A 16,512-nucleotide genomic window follows, 5' to 3' on the forward strand; every position below is an offset into this window, starting at 1 on the left:
TATTTATTTATTTGGGATAGAGCGAGAGCGAGCGAGAGAGAGACAGAGAACACGAGTGGGGGGAGAAGCAGAGGGAGAAGCAGAAGCTGACCCCCCCAGGAGCAGGGAGCCCAATGTGGGACTCGATCCCAGGACCCTGAGATCATGACCTGAGCCAAAGGCAGACGCTTAACTGACTGAGCCACCCAGGCGCTCCTAAAGAGACATGATGGGATTTATTTAAGAAATCAATAGATACCTCTTTCCCCCCACCCAAGTTCTGAACTATTTGAGAGATAGGCAAGAAATAAGGCAAAAGATGGTCCAAATATCACCTTGGTTAATTAGAACAGCTAGGATGTGTGCCCTGGGGTTAGGAAGCATTGCCACATACATGGGCAGTCTCAGAAAATATAAGCCTCCCCACCGTAGGATGCCCATGGCTTATTAAATTCTTAATACAGTAGTCTCCCCTTATCTGTGGGCACATGTTCCCAGATCCTCAGTGGATGCCTGAAACCACAGATAGTATGGAATCTTATATATTCTGTTTTCTTCTACATGCATACCTATGATAAAGTTTAATTTATAAATTAGACATAGTAAGAGATTAACAATAATGAAATAGAACAATTTTTACAATATACTGTAATAAAAGTTATGTGAATGTGATCTCTCTGTCTCTCAAATATCTTACTCTACTGTATTTACTCTTCCCCTTCTTGTGAGGATGTGAGATGATAAAGTGCCTACGTGATGAGATGAAGCGAGGTGGATGACGTAGGCATTGTGATGTCGCGTTAGGCTACTACTGACCTACAGACCATACGTTGAAAGGAGGATCCAATCTGCTTCCAGACCACACGGTTGACCATGGGTAGCTGGAACTACAGAAAGCAAAACCGTGGATAAGCGGGGGGGTGGGGGTGGGGGGGGTACTGTATTAATGTTATTAACTCATATTATGAACTAGTAGAAGTTTTAGACTCTCACATGCTTAATTGTTGGGCCGTGTCACAGTTTTCTAGCCTATAAGGACCATGTCTTGCTCTTATCTCCAGAAAATCACACACTAATTACTTAGTAAATAGTTCTTGATTAGTGGAATAATTATGGTCTTGGAAGAATTCTCTTTATATAACCAAGAACTCTTAGGTCTTAGTCTTACAGCTGAAAGGGACCTTAGAGACCCAGGTCTGGGAGCTGAAAGGCAACTTGCTTAGGGCCACCCAGGCTCAGAGACGAGAGCCAAATCTGAGTGTTCTTGCTCCAAGTCTGTTTTTCTTTTTACTTTATCACATTGCCTCTCTACACAACTCTCTAACTGGCTGCTCTCTCTTCTCTAAATCCAGCTCATTCCATTTTTTTCTCTTTTTGGCAAATGCCCTAAATTCACGAAGAGGGAAAATGGAGGAAAGGTTGGAACGTAGATTTCTGGCTTCTGTGTTTGGATTACTTGCTAGGAAGGGTTAGCCTTCTTGCTCCGCAGCTTCTCTCTCCATCAGCTTAAGGGGCAAAAGAAACCCTGAACATCTGGGTCAGCCACAGGTTGGTCCTCTGCCATCCTTCCCCCAGCCAGGCAGTGCTCACTGCAGCCCACAGGCAGTGGTTCTACCCCCTTCCTTCCTGGAAAGGAGCCAGATGAAGCCAGCAGACCTTCAGGGCGTGACCTCTCAGCCCCAAGAAAGCCAAGGCAATACCTGGCACGGCTGTCATTGGCTTAGAGCCCAATGTCCCTCACTGGCTGCCTTGATGGCTTTGGCTGTGAACACTCTCCTTACAAAGGAACCTCTCGTGGGCTCCAGCCACTGGAGCCCTACAGCCAGGGTTTCAGGAAACTGGGGTGAAATGGGCAGAACAAGCGTTTGTCCAAAGACCGAACAGGACAGGAGGTTCCCACTGCTTGGAAATCTATCTGTGTGTTCCTGAGACTTGCAGAACAAAGACCTACACATGGTTATTTTGGCAAGAACAGGAAGGTTTCGATTCTCCTTTTCCACCCCGTGGAAGTGGCCACCTAAGCTGTGCGTGCGGAAGGAGCATCTGTGTTCGCACTAACAGAGCCTCCGGGAGGCCTCCCAGTGCTCCTCCCGGCAGCCGCAGCTCTAGCGATGGGAGGGCGGCGGCGGTCGCTGCACCCGGAGTGAAGGGCTCGGGCTCTCCCTTTGCGCTCAGCGTTTCCAAAATGACAGCGGCCAGCGAGGGTGCTCTGATGGGCTCCGCTCCCTGCAGCCCTCACCGGGGTCGCTGAAATATCCTCTTGAGGCCACATCTTGCCTCCTTGAGGTGTTACTTTTGGAGAGGGCATTTGGGAAATGACAACATAAAAATATGCAGCGGGAGCCTTGGCGCATCTCTCCTGCGCCGGGTCCCTGAAGTGCAGGGACTGGATCTGGGAGCGCGCCGTGTGCGGGACGGCTCTCCCCATCTGGAGCCCAGGTGTGTGGCTCGCCCCCGGGTCCAAGACGCAGATGCTGGCGACTCGTGAGAGCAGGGCAGACCCGCCTCACCTACCTCTGTTCCACAGAAATGCTTCTACTCTTGGATGTACGATGTCTAGATCCACTTTGATTTGTAGATCAAGTGTAGCTGCCATCAAGCAGATGAACGCACGAAGAAAGAAGGGATTTTGTTAACTCGTTGATGAGAGTCAGTGTGGATAATGGCTAAGAGTTTACAGTCTGGGTCAGAGACCTGAGCTCAAATGCCAATTCTGTTACCCATTCTCTCTATGACCTTAGAAAAGTAAAGCTATTTGTCCAAGCTTCATTCCTTCCATTATAAAAGAAAGATCATTGTAGTTCCTGCCTGGGAGTATTGTAGCGATGAGTAAGAAGGAGAACACTTGTGAAAAAAAGTCAAATGCCACAAGGCCAGTCATATCATTAAAGCCCAGTTCACTGATTGCTGCCATTACTATCAAGCTTAGAAGCAAGGGCTCCCCTCTGCAAGACCCCTTTCCAAATACTTCCATCCACAGCTGCCATTCTGTCTTCTCCTGCTGTTAGAATGTCTTCATCCTAAACCAAAGTCTCACTCCCTTTGTCTTCTGGTCTTGGCATTTTCAGCTACCTTTTTGGAGCCACATGTTAAAAACTCGCATCCTTTTTGTAACGGCAGTGACCAGGCCACGACATGGCATGGCTCTGAGGGACTCCCCTGATGTTGTAATCTGTGTAAATGGCACCCCCTGGTGCTAGCCCTGAAGGAGAGGTGACTAGCAAGGATGGAAGGGAAGAAAGGTTGGAGAGATATTGGCCATATTCTTTTTCACAAAAACCCCTAGCGAAGTAAAAGATCACGCTGATGCCCTAACCTTCTCCAGGCAAGCAGCTACAATTCTACCAACGCTTCCTCACTGAACAAGAATTCACCTCAGAGTCCATTCATTACCCTTGGACCACGCTCCTCTGAAAGCCAATACCGAGAACTAAGTCAACATTCCAGATGAGACGTCGTGACTAGAGCCAAATAGAGTGGAAGTTGACCTTTTTGCTTTTCTGGATACTGTATTCAGGATGCCACTGTGATCCAAGGTAGTTTTAGCACTGAGTACGTATAGCGGTTATTTCCTGGACAATGGCTTTGGCTTTTAATCACATCTTGTCCTACAATAGCTCTTCATTTATCTTGAATTGTTAGGGTTTTTTTTAATTCTTACTACACTTCATATTGATTTGTGTTTTATCCAACTGTCTATATCAGGAGTTGCCTGAGATACATCTGTGTTTGAGCATTTTAATGACTCCTGTTAAGTCTACCACAGTTTCTGGGTCAATGAAAATGTGCCTTATTTGCATATCTAAGCAGAACCAAATCAAAGGGGCAGTATTTACTAAAATTTAAAATGGCCACCGTGGCAATGCAATACATCTATTCTGTGTACGTGGCGTTCCTGGGATAAAGTACCCTTGAAAAAATGGCAGTAAGTTCCTGTTTGGTTAATGAACCACAATTCCCCAAAATAAAACCATGACGCTTATGGGAACCCTTAGTCATAATTCTTCACGTGTGGTTTTCTCACTCACATTTTTCATATATGCAGTGATTTCCAAATTACACTCTGTGGAGCCCATGGGGTTCAGAAGGGATGTCCCAGGGATATGGGAAAGGCAGAAAGAGTGAGAACAGAGGGTGGGGCTCCTGTCAGCCCTTTATTTCACTCAGAGTTGTTGGCTGTTTGCTGTTGTACGTGTTGAACTTCCCTGTAATATTTCCTTTGGGGGGAAAAAAGTTTAAACACCATTAAGCCATTCTCTGCTCACTTCAGGGTGGTAGGGAGTACAATCACTTCCATGTTTCCTCTTATGAAATGGATTTCTGGGTGAAGTGGATTGCAGATGAGTTAATACGAGATTTTTAATTGCTAACTTTGGCACTCATATGTTTAAAACTCTCAACAACCTTGGTCTGAAGGAAGAGTAACCGCACCATCACCACCACAATCCCTGTCAAGCCTTGGACGTGGCTGGAGATGGAGCTCAGATCTGGAGCGATGCTGGGGATTTGAAGGACACCTTCCAAGCAGTGTCGCAGGTTTGTGATTTGCCTCAGGCTTTGGGGAAGTTCCTTGAGAACTTCAGTCCTCCCCTTCTGTTGTGATGATGGGAAGGGGGGGTATAGCTATTCTGCTTCTTGAAAAAGACCCCTTCTCTGGTTTTCTTTCTCAGAGATGAAAGCCTGACATCTAAAAATGGGTCATTGACTGGCCTTCGTTGGTGATCTTCTTTGGGGAAATTTCTGAAGGAGAAAGTGCAGGTTGGGCAGACATATTTCCTGTCTCCGCCATACCTCAGCCGGATTCCTAGAGCTCCACGACAGGAGAAGCCAGGGTAGGGCACGCTGACATCTACCTTCGCCTCCCAGATCATAGTTTTGGCTGTCAGGCCTCCTTTAAGAATCAGATTTTCACAAGATTTGGGGGTCATACCAAACTTCTCATCATTTTATGTACCATAAATATTTAGGAATATCTTAAGTCTGTTGGTTCCTTGTTTCCTTATCTGCAAGAGGGAGATAATACTATCTTTCACAGAGGACATTTGGACTCATTAAGTGAAGAGGGATGACAAAATAATAGGAAGAACAATAATAGGAAGAAGTCTGGAATGAATGTGGAGACAGTAGCAAAAATTACAGGCGTTTGGCTGAGGTGGATGATCCCAAATCTAAAGCGCTAGGAAGGAGAGAGGTGAGGAACACCACGTGGTGAAAATCTCATTGCGCTGGAGAGGGGGACATTACTATGATGTCTTTACCCCCTTCACACTTATGGAGCAAGAGAAAAAAATCTGAACTATGTTCAATATAAAAACTAAACTAACCGAGGGGCTTCTGGGTGGCTCCGTTGGTCAAGCATCTGATTCTTGATTTCGGCTCAGGTCATGAGATCAAGCCCTGCAGCCACACGCAGTACAGAGCTGGCTTAAGATTCTCTTAGTCTGCCCCTCACCACCCCCTCAGAAAAATAATAAGATAAAATAAAATAATGTTAGGAAATATTTCCATTTTTCTTTTCTTTCAGTGTTACAGTAAGTTAAATCATCTGTTGACCAACACACATGTACAAACTTTCTCCCTAATGTGTATTAGGTGCATTTAGCACCAGAAATGATGAGCTTCTTTGAAAGTAACTTTAGGTAAGACATGTATCAAATTGGATTCCACCCAATTTGATATTCTCAGTTATATTTAAGGGAACTTACATGCATTGAGTGTCTCCTGTGATGCTATTAAATTCAGAGAAAGGTTTAAATATATAGTGTAGATGTCTATTAGGCCTGTGGATTTCTCTGTGACTAGTCTCTGCCACAAATCCGCGTAAGTCTCCATCCTACTGGGCCCAGGGGTGGGAAGGACCGACAGGGGACAGAAAATTTTCCATTTTCAGGAATCTTTGGATTCAAAACAGTGTCTTAAATTTTAAAGCGATTCTTCAAGGTGCATGCCCATCTTTGGGAAAATGTTTTACCACCGAGGTTTCCCGCCTCCCTCGACCAAAATGGCATCTGGCTGAAGAGGGATGCCCAGTGTCCTCCAGGTGATGAGGGAGATGGTGTACCAGCTGGGTCTCTGACCCAGTGTGGTTGGCCAGGGCTGTTCCCTGGGCACTTGTGTGATGTCTGTGACTAAAGTTCATGGCTGATGAAACTCATGGCCTGTTGACTACTGGCTCCAGCTCTGGGCCCTTCAGATGGTCTGGTTTTGGGTGTTGGTGGCATCTAACTGCTGGCTCTATCATGTAGCATGTTCACTTGTTTTTGAACAACTAGCTAGGTGTCTACTACATAGCTTCCTGGCACTACAGAGGCATGACCTTCTCTCTCCCCCACACCTAGACTGAGTCTACTCCATAGCCATTGTGTGGGGTTCTTTTTCCCCATGGGACAGGTTCACGTAGGGCACGTACAATCTTCTCAAAGCCCTAGGAAATCTGGGAGTTCACACATGTTAGCCTCATTTCTGGAGAAAATCTGTGCCTTACCCCAGATCACCATGCTAGCACTTTACCTTTTCTAATCCATCACTTGAGAGATGTCGTATTTGTTGCAGGAATTCTTTAAAGAGCTCTAGCATTTCCTTAGTCTTGGGAAACCTCTCTTCACTAGGACTGCCTTCAAATTATTTTATTTCTTAGGCTCCTTTCACGAGTTTCAATTCCCCTTCCTCTCTGACAGGGATTCCCCCATAATACACCCTTCTCCTTCCTGAGGCAGCATCCACTCTCTTCCTTCCCCAGAGTCATAATGAGGCAAGAAATCTGTCAAAGGGAAACATAACAGGAAGTATTATTATTATTATTATTATTATTATTATTATTATTCTCTTTACAGATACTTTATTTTATCTAATCCTTGCAATAGCCCCGAGAAGTACTTATTATTACCCTCATTTGCCAATGAGGTGTTCAGCGTGGGTACGTCACTTTCCCAAGCGATTGAACCAGGATTAACAACAAATCCTGTGCCTTTCCAGCATGCCAGCCCGCCTCCCCAAGGACCTGCAGGAGGGAGACACTGCCGAGTTGTTTTCTGCTGTCAAGGAGCTGTTCTTTCATATCCCCAGCACTTCAATGTGATTAGTCTTTCAGAGTTGCCCCCCAGCCCCAGTGCAATGCAGGAGAGGAGAAATGCACGGCCTTTTAAGGTGCCTGGTCAAAAAGGCACTTAATACAGAATTAATACATCATCACTGCAATTGCAATTTTTTCTCTGTGAAAACCATGAGATGCTCACTTATTTGTGACCACTCCCTTCAGAAAGAGCCAGCAACTATGGTGAAGTAGCGAGTTTACAATAAACAATAAAAGGTGAGCGCAGAGGCTTTTTACGGCAAGTCCAAACGTTTGGCAGGAGCCCAGAAGACATTACTCTTTCTCCATTAGGATTCTCTCCTACACAGTTTTCCAGAGGAGGATGAAATTCCTTGGGTCATGTTATAAACATTCATCTTCTAAATCATGCCCCTAATAGAAAGAACAGAAGACAAAGCATGTGCTGTAAGTCATTTGCCCGCAGAATATTCTCCGCACACGGTAATATAACATGTGGGGTCAGCCCCTGCGTCAAAGACCAAATACACAAGTGTAAAGAGATGGGAGGAAAAAGACAGACTCCACATGGCCAGCCTGGGGGAGGGCGGGCCGTCACTCTGGGGAGGGGAGGCTTGGAAAAGGCTTGCAGGGGAGGAGCGGAGGGAAACATGGAATCACTGGGCTTTGCAGCCATCAGGGACAGAGATGGGAATAAATTCGAGGGTGTGGGGGCAATGCGCATCGGAGCAAGGAGGAGGGCATGGTTGGGGGAAGTGGGGCAACTTCTTGGCCAGTATACAATGAGGTATATTCTAGAAGCAGGCCAGAGCTAAGGAAGGCGCCTTTTCCTTTCCTCCAGCCTCCAATCCCTTCCAGACTCCCCAGATCTTCCTTTCTCACCATGTCCTCCTTTCACTCTGCACCCAAAGGGAAAATGGTTTGCACCCTGGCAGAGCAGACAGCTCAAGGGATAGTTTCTGTCTCAGTCTCATCAATCCTTTCCTCTCCAGCTAAATAAATCCTTTAGCTTTTTCAGTTCTGTCGAGGAGCCAAGCAATATATACAATTCACTTGAGCCGTGCATTCCCCAGCACCCAATACAGGAACCCTCCCTAGATGCCCTCTCCTGAGTAGCTGATAAACTGTCATTGCCTCATTTGTTAGCCTCATAGACCCCTCCTCCGAGTTCACAACCTCTCTCTTACCCCTGCCTAGTTCAAGCGTCACAACCTAGGAAAGCAACTCTAATAGAGCACTGTGCAAGGAGTCTGAAGACTGGTTATGCTTCTAATTGCTGAATGGCCAAGAGTAATTAGAATAAGGAGAAGGATATCTACCCTTGACTGAGCATCTAGAAGGTCAGGCCCTATGCTAAGCCCTTGGGGTAATCATCCTAGGAAAATGATGACCATTATTTTAAAATTTTCTAGTAACTGGAAGCTTTGGTACCTCATTAAATTGTATTATTTTTCTCCATGGTTATTAAATTTGGAAAACCAAACTGAAAGGGCTTCCTGATTCTCAGAGTAAGAGGAGAAAGGGATTGTGTGTGTGTCAAGGTTCTGTGGCATTTTCCTCATCAGACTTCAAGTGGGAAAACAGGTAGTAGGAGTAGAAAAGGCAAGTAGGCAAATCTCTGAGACATTTAAGGGACAGGAAAGCAGGAAACAGGATGCTGCCCTAGGAGACATGTGTCCCTGTGCTGGACAATGACTGCTCACCTCAGCTTTGCTCAATAATCGGAGGCCTGCTCTCAAGTAGTGACCCTGGTGCTCATTCCCTAGGTGATCCTGGGAAGTTACCTCATCTTGATGAGCTTCAGGTCCTAGTTTGTAAGATTAGCCATGGCCAGTTAACCAAACTCAGGGGATTCAACTCTAGGTCAGGCACCTTCTCCCCCAACAGACTAGCTGTGTGTGACCTTGGGTGAGTCACTGAACCTTGTCTGAGTTCATTTTCTCATCTAAAATGAAAATACGCCTATGCTACCCTCCAGATCAATGTGATAATGCTGGGCCAGTGCTTTTTAAGCTGGAGAACATACTTATGAAGCGAAGGGATCAACAGGTGGTGATGCAGGTCGCTTTTAGCTAACACCTATTCTGAGGCAGTGACCTCATTTCCTGGAGACGGGCCTTGCAAAGCCTCCAGCAGCCCGGCCCACTCTACGTGGCTATTCCCTGTTTCCCACAAGCTATAGATGAGGGAAGGCTCCTCGGGGGTGCTTACTCAACAGGCATTATTATCTTATTTCTCTGCTGATCAGGGTCTGGCCAAAAAATCAAAGGATTTCTCTTTCAATCTGGCAGTCATTTTCTTCTTCACTCTAAAGTCACTAAGCAAGGTCAAGTTCAAGGAACTGAATTCCTTAGAAAAGTGTTCCCTGATTGTCTGGAGGAAATTCGTTCATAGTTAGGATGGGTGTGTCAAGACCCCTGTGGCTTTCTTTTGTAAATTAAACCAAAGGTGGATTGTGTTGACCCAGGCATTAACTATGACTTTTTTATGGGCTGTTTCAGGTATCTTTTGTGAATTTTACGATCCTCTCTTCTGGGATGGGTGGAGTGGTGGTGGGCTTGTTTTTCAGTTATTGATTTAAATTAATCATAGCTCATCCTGTCCAACACTGGACTGTGTACACAGGTGACAGGCTATTCATCTTTAGGCATTTAAATCCTGCCTGCTCTTACGTATTAGTAGAGATAGACTATCAAGCTGCAAAAATATAAGGATCTTCTCCCAAAGAGACCTCTCATACTGCTTCTTAAAGGTTATCAAAATAGAAAAGAAGCACTCAGCTTTGGAATCTATATTCTGATATTTTTAAGTCGCTAATATTGAGGAACAAACTGAATTCTATCTTTGGACTTAACAAACTTACTGACCTCTTTGGAAAGCCCCAACCTTACTACTTGTTAACTGTGTGTTCTTGAATAAATTACTTTACTTCTCTGAGCATCAGTTCAGTTTCTCATCTAAAGATGAGGGTATGGGAGTACCTGGGTGGCTCGGTCGGTTAAGTGCCCAACTCCTAGTTTTGACTCAGGTCATGATCTCAGGGTCATGGGATCGAACCCCATGTTGGACTCCGTGCTCAGCTGGGAGTCTGCTTAAAGATTCTCTCTCTGTCTTCCTCTGCCCCTCCCCCCCCTCACATGCTCTCTCTCTCAAATAAATAAATAAATCTTTAAAAAAATGAAGATAGGGCACAAAACCCTGCTACATCATTTTTTAACAATATATTTACCTCATTTCTAATATGCAAGGTCTTCAGTTCCTTATGAGTTATGATATAAGGGTAAGGGGTACCTTTATTTCTCATTGTCATTAACATAATGCCTTGGACATGGTAGATGTTTGACATATATTTATGGAATGGGATGAAACTGAGTTAATTGTAAATGGTGCTTACTCAGAGCATCAGGTTGATTTCCCAGGGGCAGCACAACTGCACATCCTCAGTTTACAGAGGAGGGAACTGGGGGGGAAGAGGTCGGTGGACTAGAGAGGTCAGCCAACAGGCCCATGAGCACACAGTCTTGGGTGGTGGACCTCAGACTAGAATCTGGACCACCTAAATTGCAGTCCAATTGCCCTTCCACCACACATAACAGCCCCTCACATCTTGTTTGCACTTATTTAGAGGAAAAAATATAAAAAAAGAAGTGATGCAAAGATATAAAATTTTAACTCCACCCAAAATTATCAGAATCCCAAATCAGTGAAGCCTAAGCTGTTTTTAAATTTTTAATTAATTGAGAGTAAGGGCTATCCTGAAATTCAAAGAAAATTTTGTACCCTCAAGACAGTCCAGTATAGCAAAATAAGTGATAGAGAATGACAGGGAGTGGATGCCATTTACATAGGATGTTCTGCAAAGGCTTCTTGGGTGGGGGTGACATTTAAGTAGAGACCTGAAGGAAGAGAGGGGGTATCTATGCAAGTATCTGGGAAAGAGCATTCAGGCAGAGAGAACGCTGAAGGTAAAGGCAAAGCTGGGGGCGTGCTCAGGCCATCCTGGCCGCCATGGAGCGAGAGGAAGGAAGAGAGGGAGGAGATGAGGTCAGAGTCGGAACATCCTCCTACATAGGAGGAGAAGCAGGACCTTGGTAAGGATTGAATATTTTACCTAGATGAGCTAAAAGTCATGTAGGGTTTCAAACAAAAGAGGAAAGTGGTCTGATTTACATTTTAGAAAAATCACTGATGGCTCTATGGAGTATCATCTGCAGGGGAGCAAGTGTACAGAGGGGACCAGTTAGAAGTCAAGGGGTGATGGTAATTCTGACTAGGGTAGTAGTACTGGAGGTGATAAGAAGTTATCAGATTCAGGATATATTTAGACGGTAAAACCAAAAGAATTTGCCACAGACTCGAAGTGGGTTGAGAGGTGCAAAGGAGCCAAAGAGACTTCAAGACTTTTGGCCAAAGCAGCAAGTAGAAAGGAGCCACTGCTAAATGAAGTGGGGAGAACTGAGGGAGAAGCAGATTGACGGTAGGGGTGGGAATAAAAAGCTGGTATTTGGAAATGTAGTTCGACATTCATATTGGATATTTATGTGGAGATGTCAAGTGGGAAACTAGATGAAATCTGGAGTTCAAGAGGAAGGTCAGGTTGGATTTATAAATTTGGAAATGATCAATGGAGAGATGGTATTTATAGCCATGGGACTATATAAGATAATCTTGGAGGGATCATTCTTACAGGAGAGTTCCCAGGACTGAGTCCTGGGCATTCCAGCAGCTAGAGATCAGGAATATGAAGAACCTTATGAAGCAAAGGACACTGAGAAAGTGCATTCACTGAGATAGGAAGAAGAACCAAGAGAAGTGGTGAACTAGAAGCGAAGTGAAAAAAACTGTTTCAAAAAGAAAAGAGTGATCAACTGTGTCAAATGATGAGGACTGAAATTTGACCATCGGCCTTGGCAGCATGAAAGTCGTCAGTGGATCTGGCAAGAGCTGTCTTGGTAGAGCTGTGAAGATGAAAGTCTGGTTGAAAGTTTTCAAGGAAGAATGGGAGAAGAGGAAGTGGCAACTATACATACAGACAATTCTTTGTAGAAGAAGATGATGATGATGCTCATTATAGAAGAGCAGAGAAATTGGAACTGGCAGTACACACGAATCAAGGGAGATACTTGACTATGTTGGAAATGGTCCCTGTACAGAAAATGTAGGAGAGAGAGGACAGTGGCTAGACCTATGTCCTTGAGGTGAAGAGAGGAGAAGGAATCCAGTGATCCTATGGGGAGGGTTTGACTCCACATAGGAGCCCAGACGGTTAATTCATTGTAACCAGAAAGTAGGCTGGGCATGGTTGTGTAGATAGAGTTGGCAGAAATGGTGAAAGTTCTCTTCTGCTAACTCCCGCTTTCTCAATGAGATGAGGAGAAAGGCCATTAGCTTCGAAAGAACAGGATAGATAAAGTATTGGAAGATAGAAGAGTGAGAAGGGTTGTGAAATGATAACTAAGGAGAATGATGGCCCAGAGAAATGAAGTAGAACGGCTGGACACCTTGCACACTGCCTGGCCCAGAATCAGACTTAATAAATCTTCGGGATGAAAAATGACCCGAGAACCTAAGGAAGGAGCCAACTTGAGGATCCAAGTCCCAATATAGTGCACAACTCAGCCCATCAGATTTGAATCCATATTCAATCATGCATATTTGGCTATTTTCCTGAAGTTCCATTGAAGGAAACTATAAAAATCGTGATTTAAACATCTTTCCTGGCAACCCAAAAGAGGGCTCCAACTTGCCAAATGATAGAATTACAGACTCTCCTTGGAAAGCTCCTTTCCCAAACAGAGATTTTTATTGCCACATTTCATCTCCCAGTATGGTACTGTTCTCTTTATTGGTATCTTTATATCCCTTACAGGTTTTTAAACATCAGTTTCCCAGCATCCATCATTTTTACAGACCCTCTTCCCATTTTCCACACACAAAAATGCTCTCTTACACTTTCCTTAGGAATGTCCCATGAATTTCATGTTTACAAACTTTGACTGTCCCAGAAAGACACTTTCCTCTACCCCCAGAGAAGTATCTAGTTGGAGAAATAAAATATGTGAACCAAAGGCTCAGCCTTCTTTTCAACTCATTCATCTGAGTTAGCAAGGTCTCCTGAGCCTTTGGCTGCCTTCTAAATGAATGATTCACCTGCTTGCAGACAATTTCAGTAATTTTTTGGTAATAGTCTTTGGTTTTCAGCTGGAGGTTGCCTCTGGAATCATATCTTTCAAAAGTTTTGAGACTCACAAACTTTGACCAGAGTAATTCTCAAGGGATTGATTCCTAGGTTCTGCTTTTCCTCTTTCTTAAATAAAGAACATGTCTCAGTGAAGTAATTAATCTTCAGAATTAACCAAAAGTCTGGGACCTAATTTTTTGAAGATCCATGAAGGCAGTAGCCAGAGCTATATTGCCATAGATAGATAGAAATACATAAGTAGATAAAGAATTTTTGTTTCATTTTGGAAACATAACCAAAATATCCCAAAACTAATAAAATCGACACCATTGCTTCTTTTACACCTTACCTTCCTTCTGGAGCCTATCCTTTGGTAGTTCTTTCAGCAATACTTACAAACAGTGAATTCTTCCAGTTTTTGTCCAAAAATGTCAAAATTTTACCCTCCCTCTTGCATGCAGTTTAGCTAGCTGTAGAATTCTAGTAAGGTTTTTGTTTCTGCTCAGTACATTGGTGTATTACTCCACTGTCATCTGGTCTCTACCGTGGCTGGTAATATGTCTCTTATAAGTCTAAATATTCCTTTTTTTTTTTTTTTTTTTTATAAATTGTCTCTTATATTGAGTTTCTTTCAAGAGCCTCTCTTTTTTATTGATGTTCCACATTTCCGCCCCGAGGCATCTAGATGTGAATCTGGCTTTATTTATCCTCTTTGGGACTCCCTGTGCTCCTTATGCCATGTCATCAATTAGGGAAATTCCCACTCATTAGGGTATTTTTAGTATTAACTAAAATGTCCTTTTCCTCTTCTTCTTTTTTTTAAAGATTTATTTATTTATTTTGAGAGAGTGAGAATGAGAGAGAGAGAGAGCACATGAGTGGGGGGAGGGTCAGAGGGAGAAGCAGGTTCCTCGCTGAGCAGGAAGCCCGATGCGGGGCTCGATCCCGGGACTCCGGGATCATGACCTGAGCCGAAGGCAGTCGCTTAACGACTGAGCCACCCAGGTGCGCAGTTCTTTTCCTCTTCTTAAACTCCTATTAGGTACAGGTTAGACATCTTATTTTCTCCCCCATGCTTTTCATGTCTATTTCATAGTTTGCGTTTCTTTATTTTTCTATGTTAATTTTCCTCAAATAGGTCTCTTCATTTGTTGATTTCTCTTCAGCCATATCTAATTTGCTGTTTCATTTGTTCACTGAGTTTTTAATATTAATGATTTTGTTACTTTCAGAAATTCTATTTTCATTGTTTAGTTCTTTTCTCATGCTTCTGATTTTTTCTTTTATGCCCTTAATCATTTAAATTCACTTAAAGTCTCTAGACAATTGTTCTATTATCTGAAGTATTTGAGCCTATAATCTTCTCATTAGGTGGGTCTTCTTATTCTCACTCATGTTGGATTTTTTTAACCTCCTGTGTTTTCTAACTTTCCACTGTGAGTTCATCCTCAGTGGGAATGGTTTTCTGTGAGAATCCCCTTCGGCCTTGATTATGGGAGCAATCCTCCAGGGAGATGTGAAGAGGAATAGGAGTAATTTGTTTTTCTTTTGCTTCTGTAGGTGCCTCATAGGCAGCACTGGCTCTGGCTTTGGGGCGTCATGGTGTTTGGGGTACCATGGTGTTTGCATATTTTGAACTACTAATTTGCCAGGAGCTCAGTCCAGGGATTTCCATTTTCCAGAGTGCTTTTCTTCCCTCAGAACCTCAGCAGAGCTAGATGAGCTTCCCTGTGATCTCCTTGGCCCACTGGGCAGAATGTTTTCTTGTCCAAACTTTCACTGATGTCCTTTAAGAGTTTGGGTTTTAAGCAGACATGCCAGTTTCTGTGGCAGCCCATGATCTTGTCTCTGTCCCTACACAGCTATTAAAGTCCAACCCAAGGCAGAACCTGACCGACTCCCATGACCTCCCCACACTAGCTGCAGCATTAACACACAAGTTTGTTTTCCTAGGCTTACATTTTCCCTTTATTTTTGGCACCCAGGTAATTCTCATTCCTTCTTGAAAGTGAAATCAGACATAAGAGAACTTCCACAAACTTCCATTCCACATCTACTTGCCTACCAGCAACTCCCCTCCACCTTTCCTCCTGTTACTATGGATAAACCATCTGTGTCTGCAAGGTCAGTCCCTCCACTTTGTCACCAGCTCCCATTCCCTTTCAGTTATTCAATGACATCACTCCAGTAATTCTCCTCTCTCTCTCCTGCATTAACTGTCCTCTCTTTTCTCGACTACTCCTCTCAGTATAAATATAGTTATTTCTCCTATCTTGAAAAAGCCTCAATTCCTCTTCCTATTCATCTACTGCTTCACTTTTCTGTTTTCTTTACAGAAAACTTCTGAAAGTTTCTGCCTCCGAGTTCCCTTTTCCATTTCTTTCTTATGCACAGTCCAGTCAAGCCTTTGTCCTCACCATTCTTCCAAAACCACTCTTTCCAAGGTCACCAATGACCTCCACATTGCTGACCAACTCTCAGTCAGCATCTTGGCATTTTTGCAGATTGGGGTGTAGTAGATCATTCCCTTCTCCAGGAAGGGAATCCTTGACATTCAGGATTCCACATTTTCCTTGTTTTTCTTCTTTCTCATCAGCCATTTCTCAGTCTCCTTTGCTGATTCTTCCTTTTCTCCCCAAACTCTAGAGTACCCCAGGGCTCAGTCCTTGAGTGTCTTCCCTTTTCTAACCACATGCAGTCCACTGATGATTTCATCTAGTTTCAAGACTTTAAATGCCATTTATGAGCTGACAATTCCCAAATGTATGCCTCTAGCTTGTAACTCTCTCCTCTGTTCTAAATTCATATGTCAAACTGCCCTCTCAACATCTCCAATAGGTTGTCTAATAGACATTCCAAACATATCTTGTCCAAAATCGACCTCTTGATCTTTCCTACCGATCATGCTCTATCCTTAGTTTTCCCTATCTCAGTTAATGGTAACTCTGTCCTTGTGATTACTCAGGCAAAACCTGGGAGTCACTCTTGACTTCTTCTCTTCTCTGGATCTGAAGGTAAAGCTCTGGAATCAGGGCGTTTGTTCCACTCAAATGAATAAATTTGTATGAGCACAGAAAAAAGGGAGTGTATATGCTGTTAGGGAGAGGTAAGAAAAGCAATAAGTATAATACAAAACTGAACATGCCAAATGAGAGATGCAGAAAGTAGGGAATGATCATACCTAGAGACAGAGAAGCTTTGGGGTATATAGAAAGACAGAGGCTTTTGAGATGATCCTGAAGGAGAGTAATGACTGGAGTGCTTAGGGGGAGTGGGGGAGAATTTTAGGTGAAGGAAGCAG

This window comes from Zalophus californianus, chromosome 8 (genome assembly GCF_009762305.2).
Source record: "Zalophus californianus isolate mZalCal1 chromosome 8, mZalCal1.pri.v2, whole genome shotgun sequence".
NCBI lineage: Eukaryota > Metazoa > Chordata > Mammalia > Carnivora > Otariidae > Zalophus > Zalophus californianus.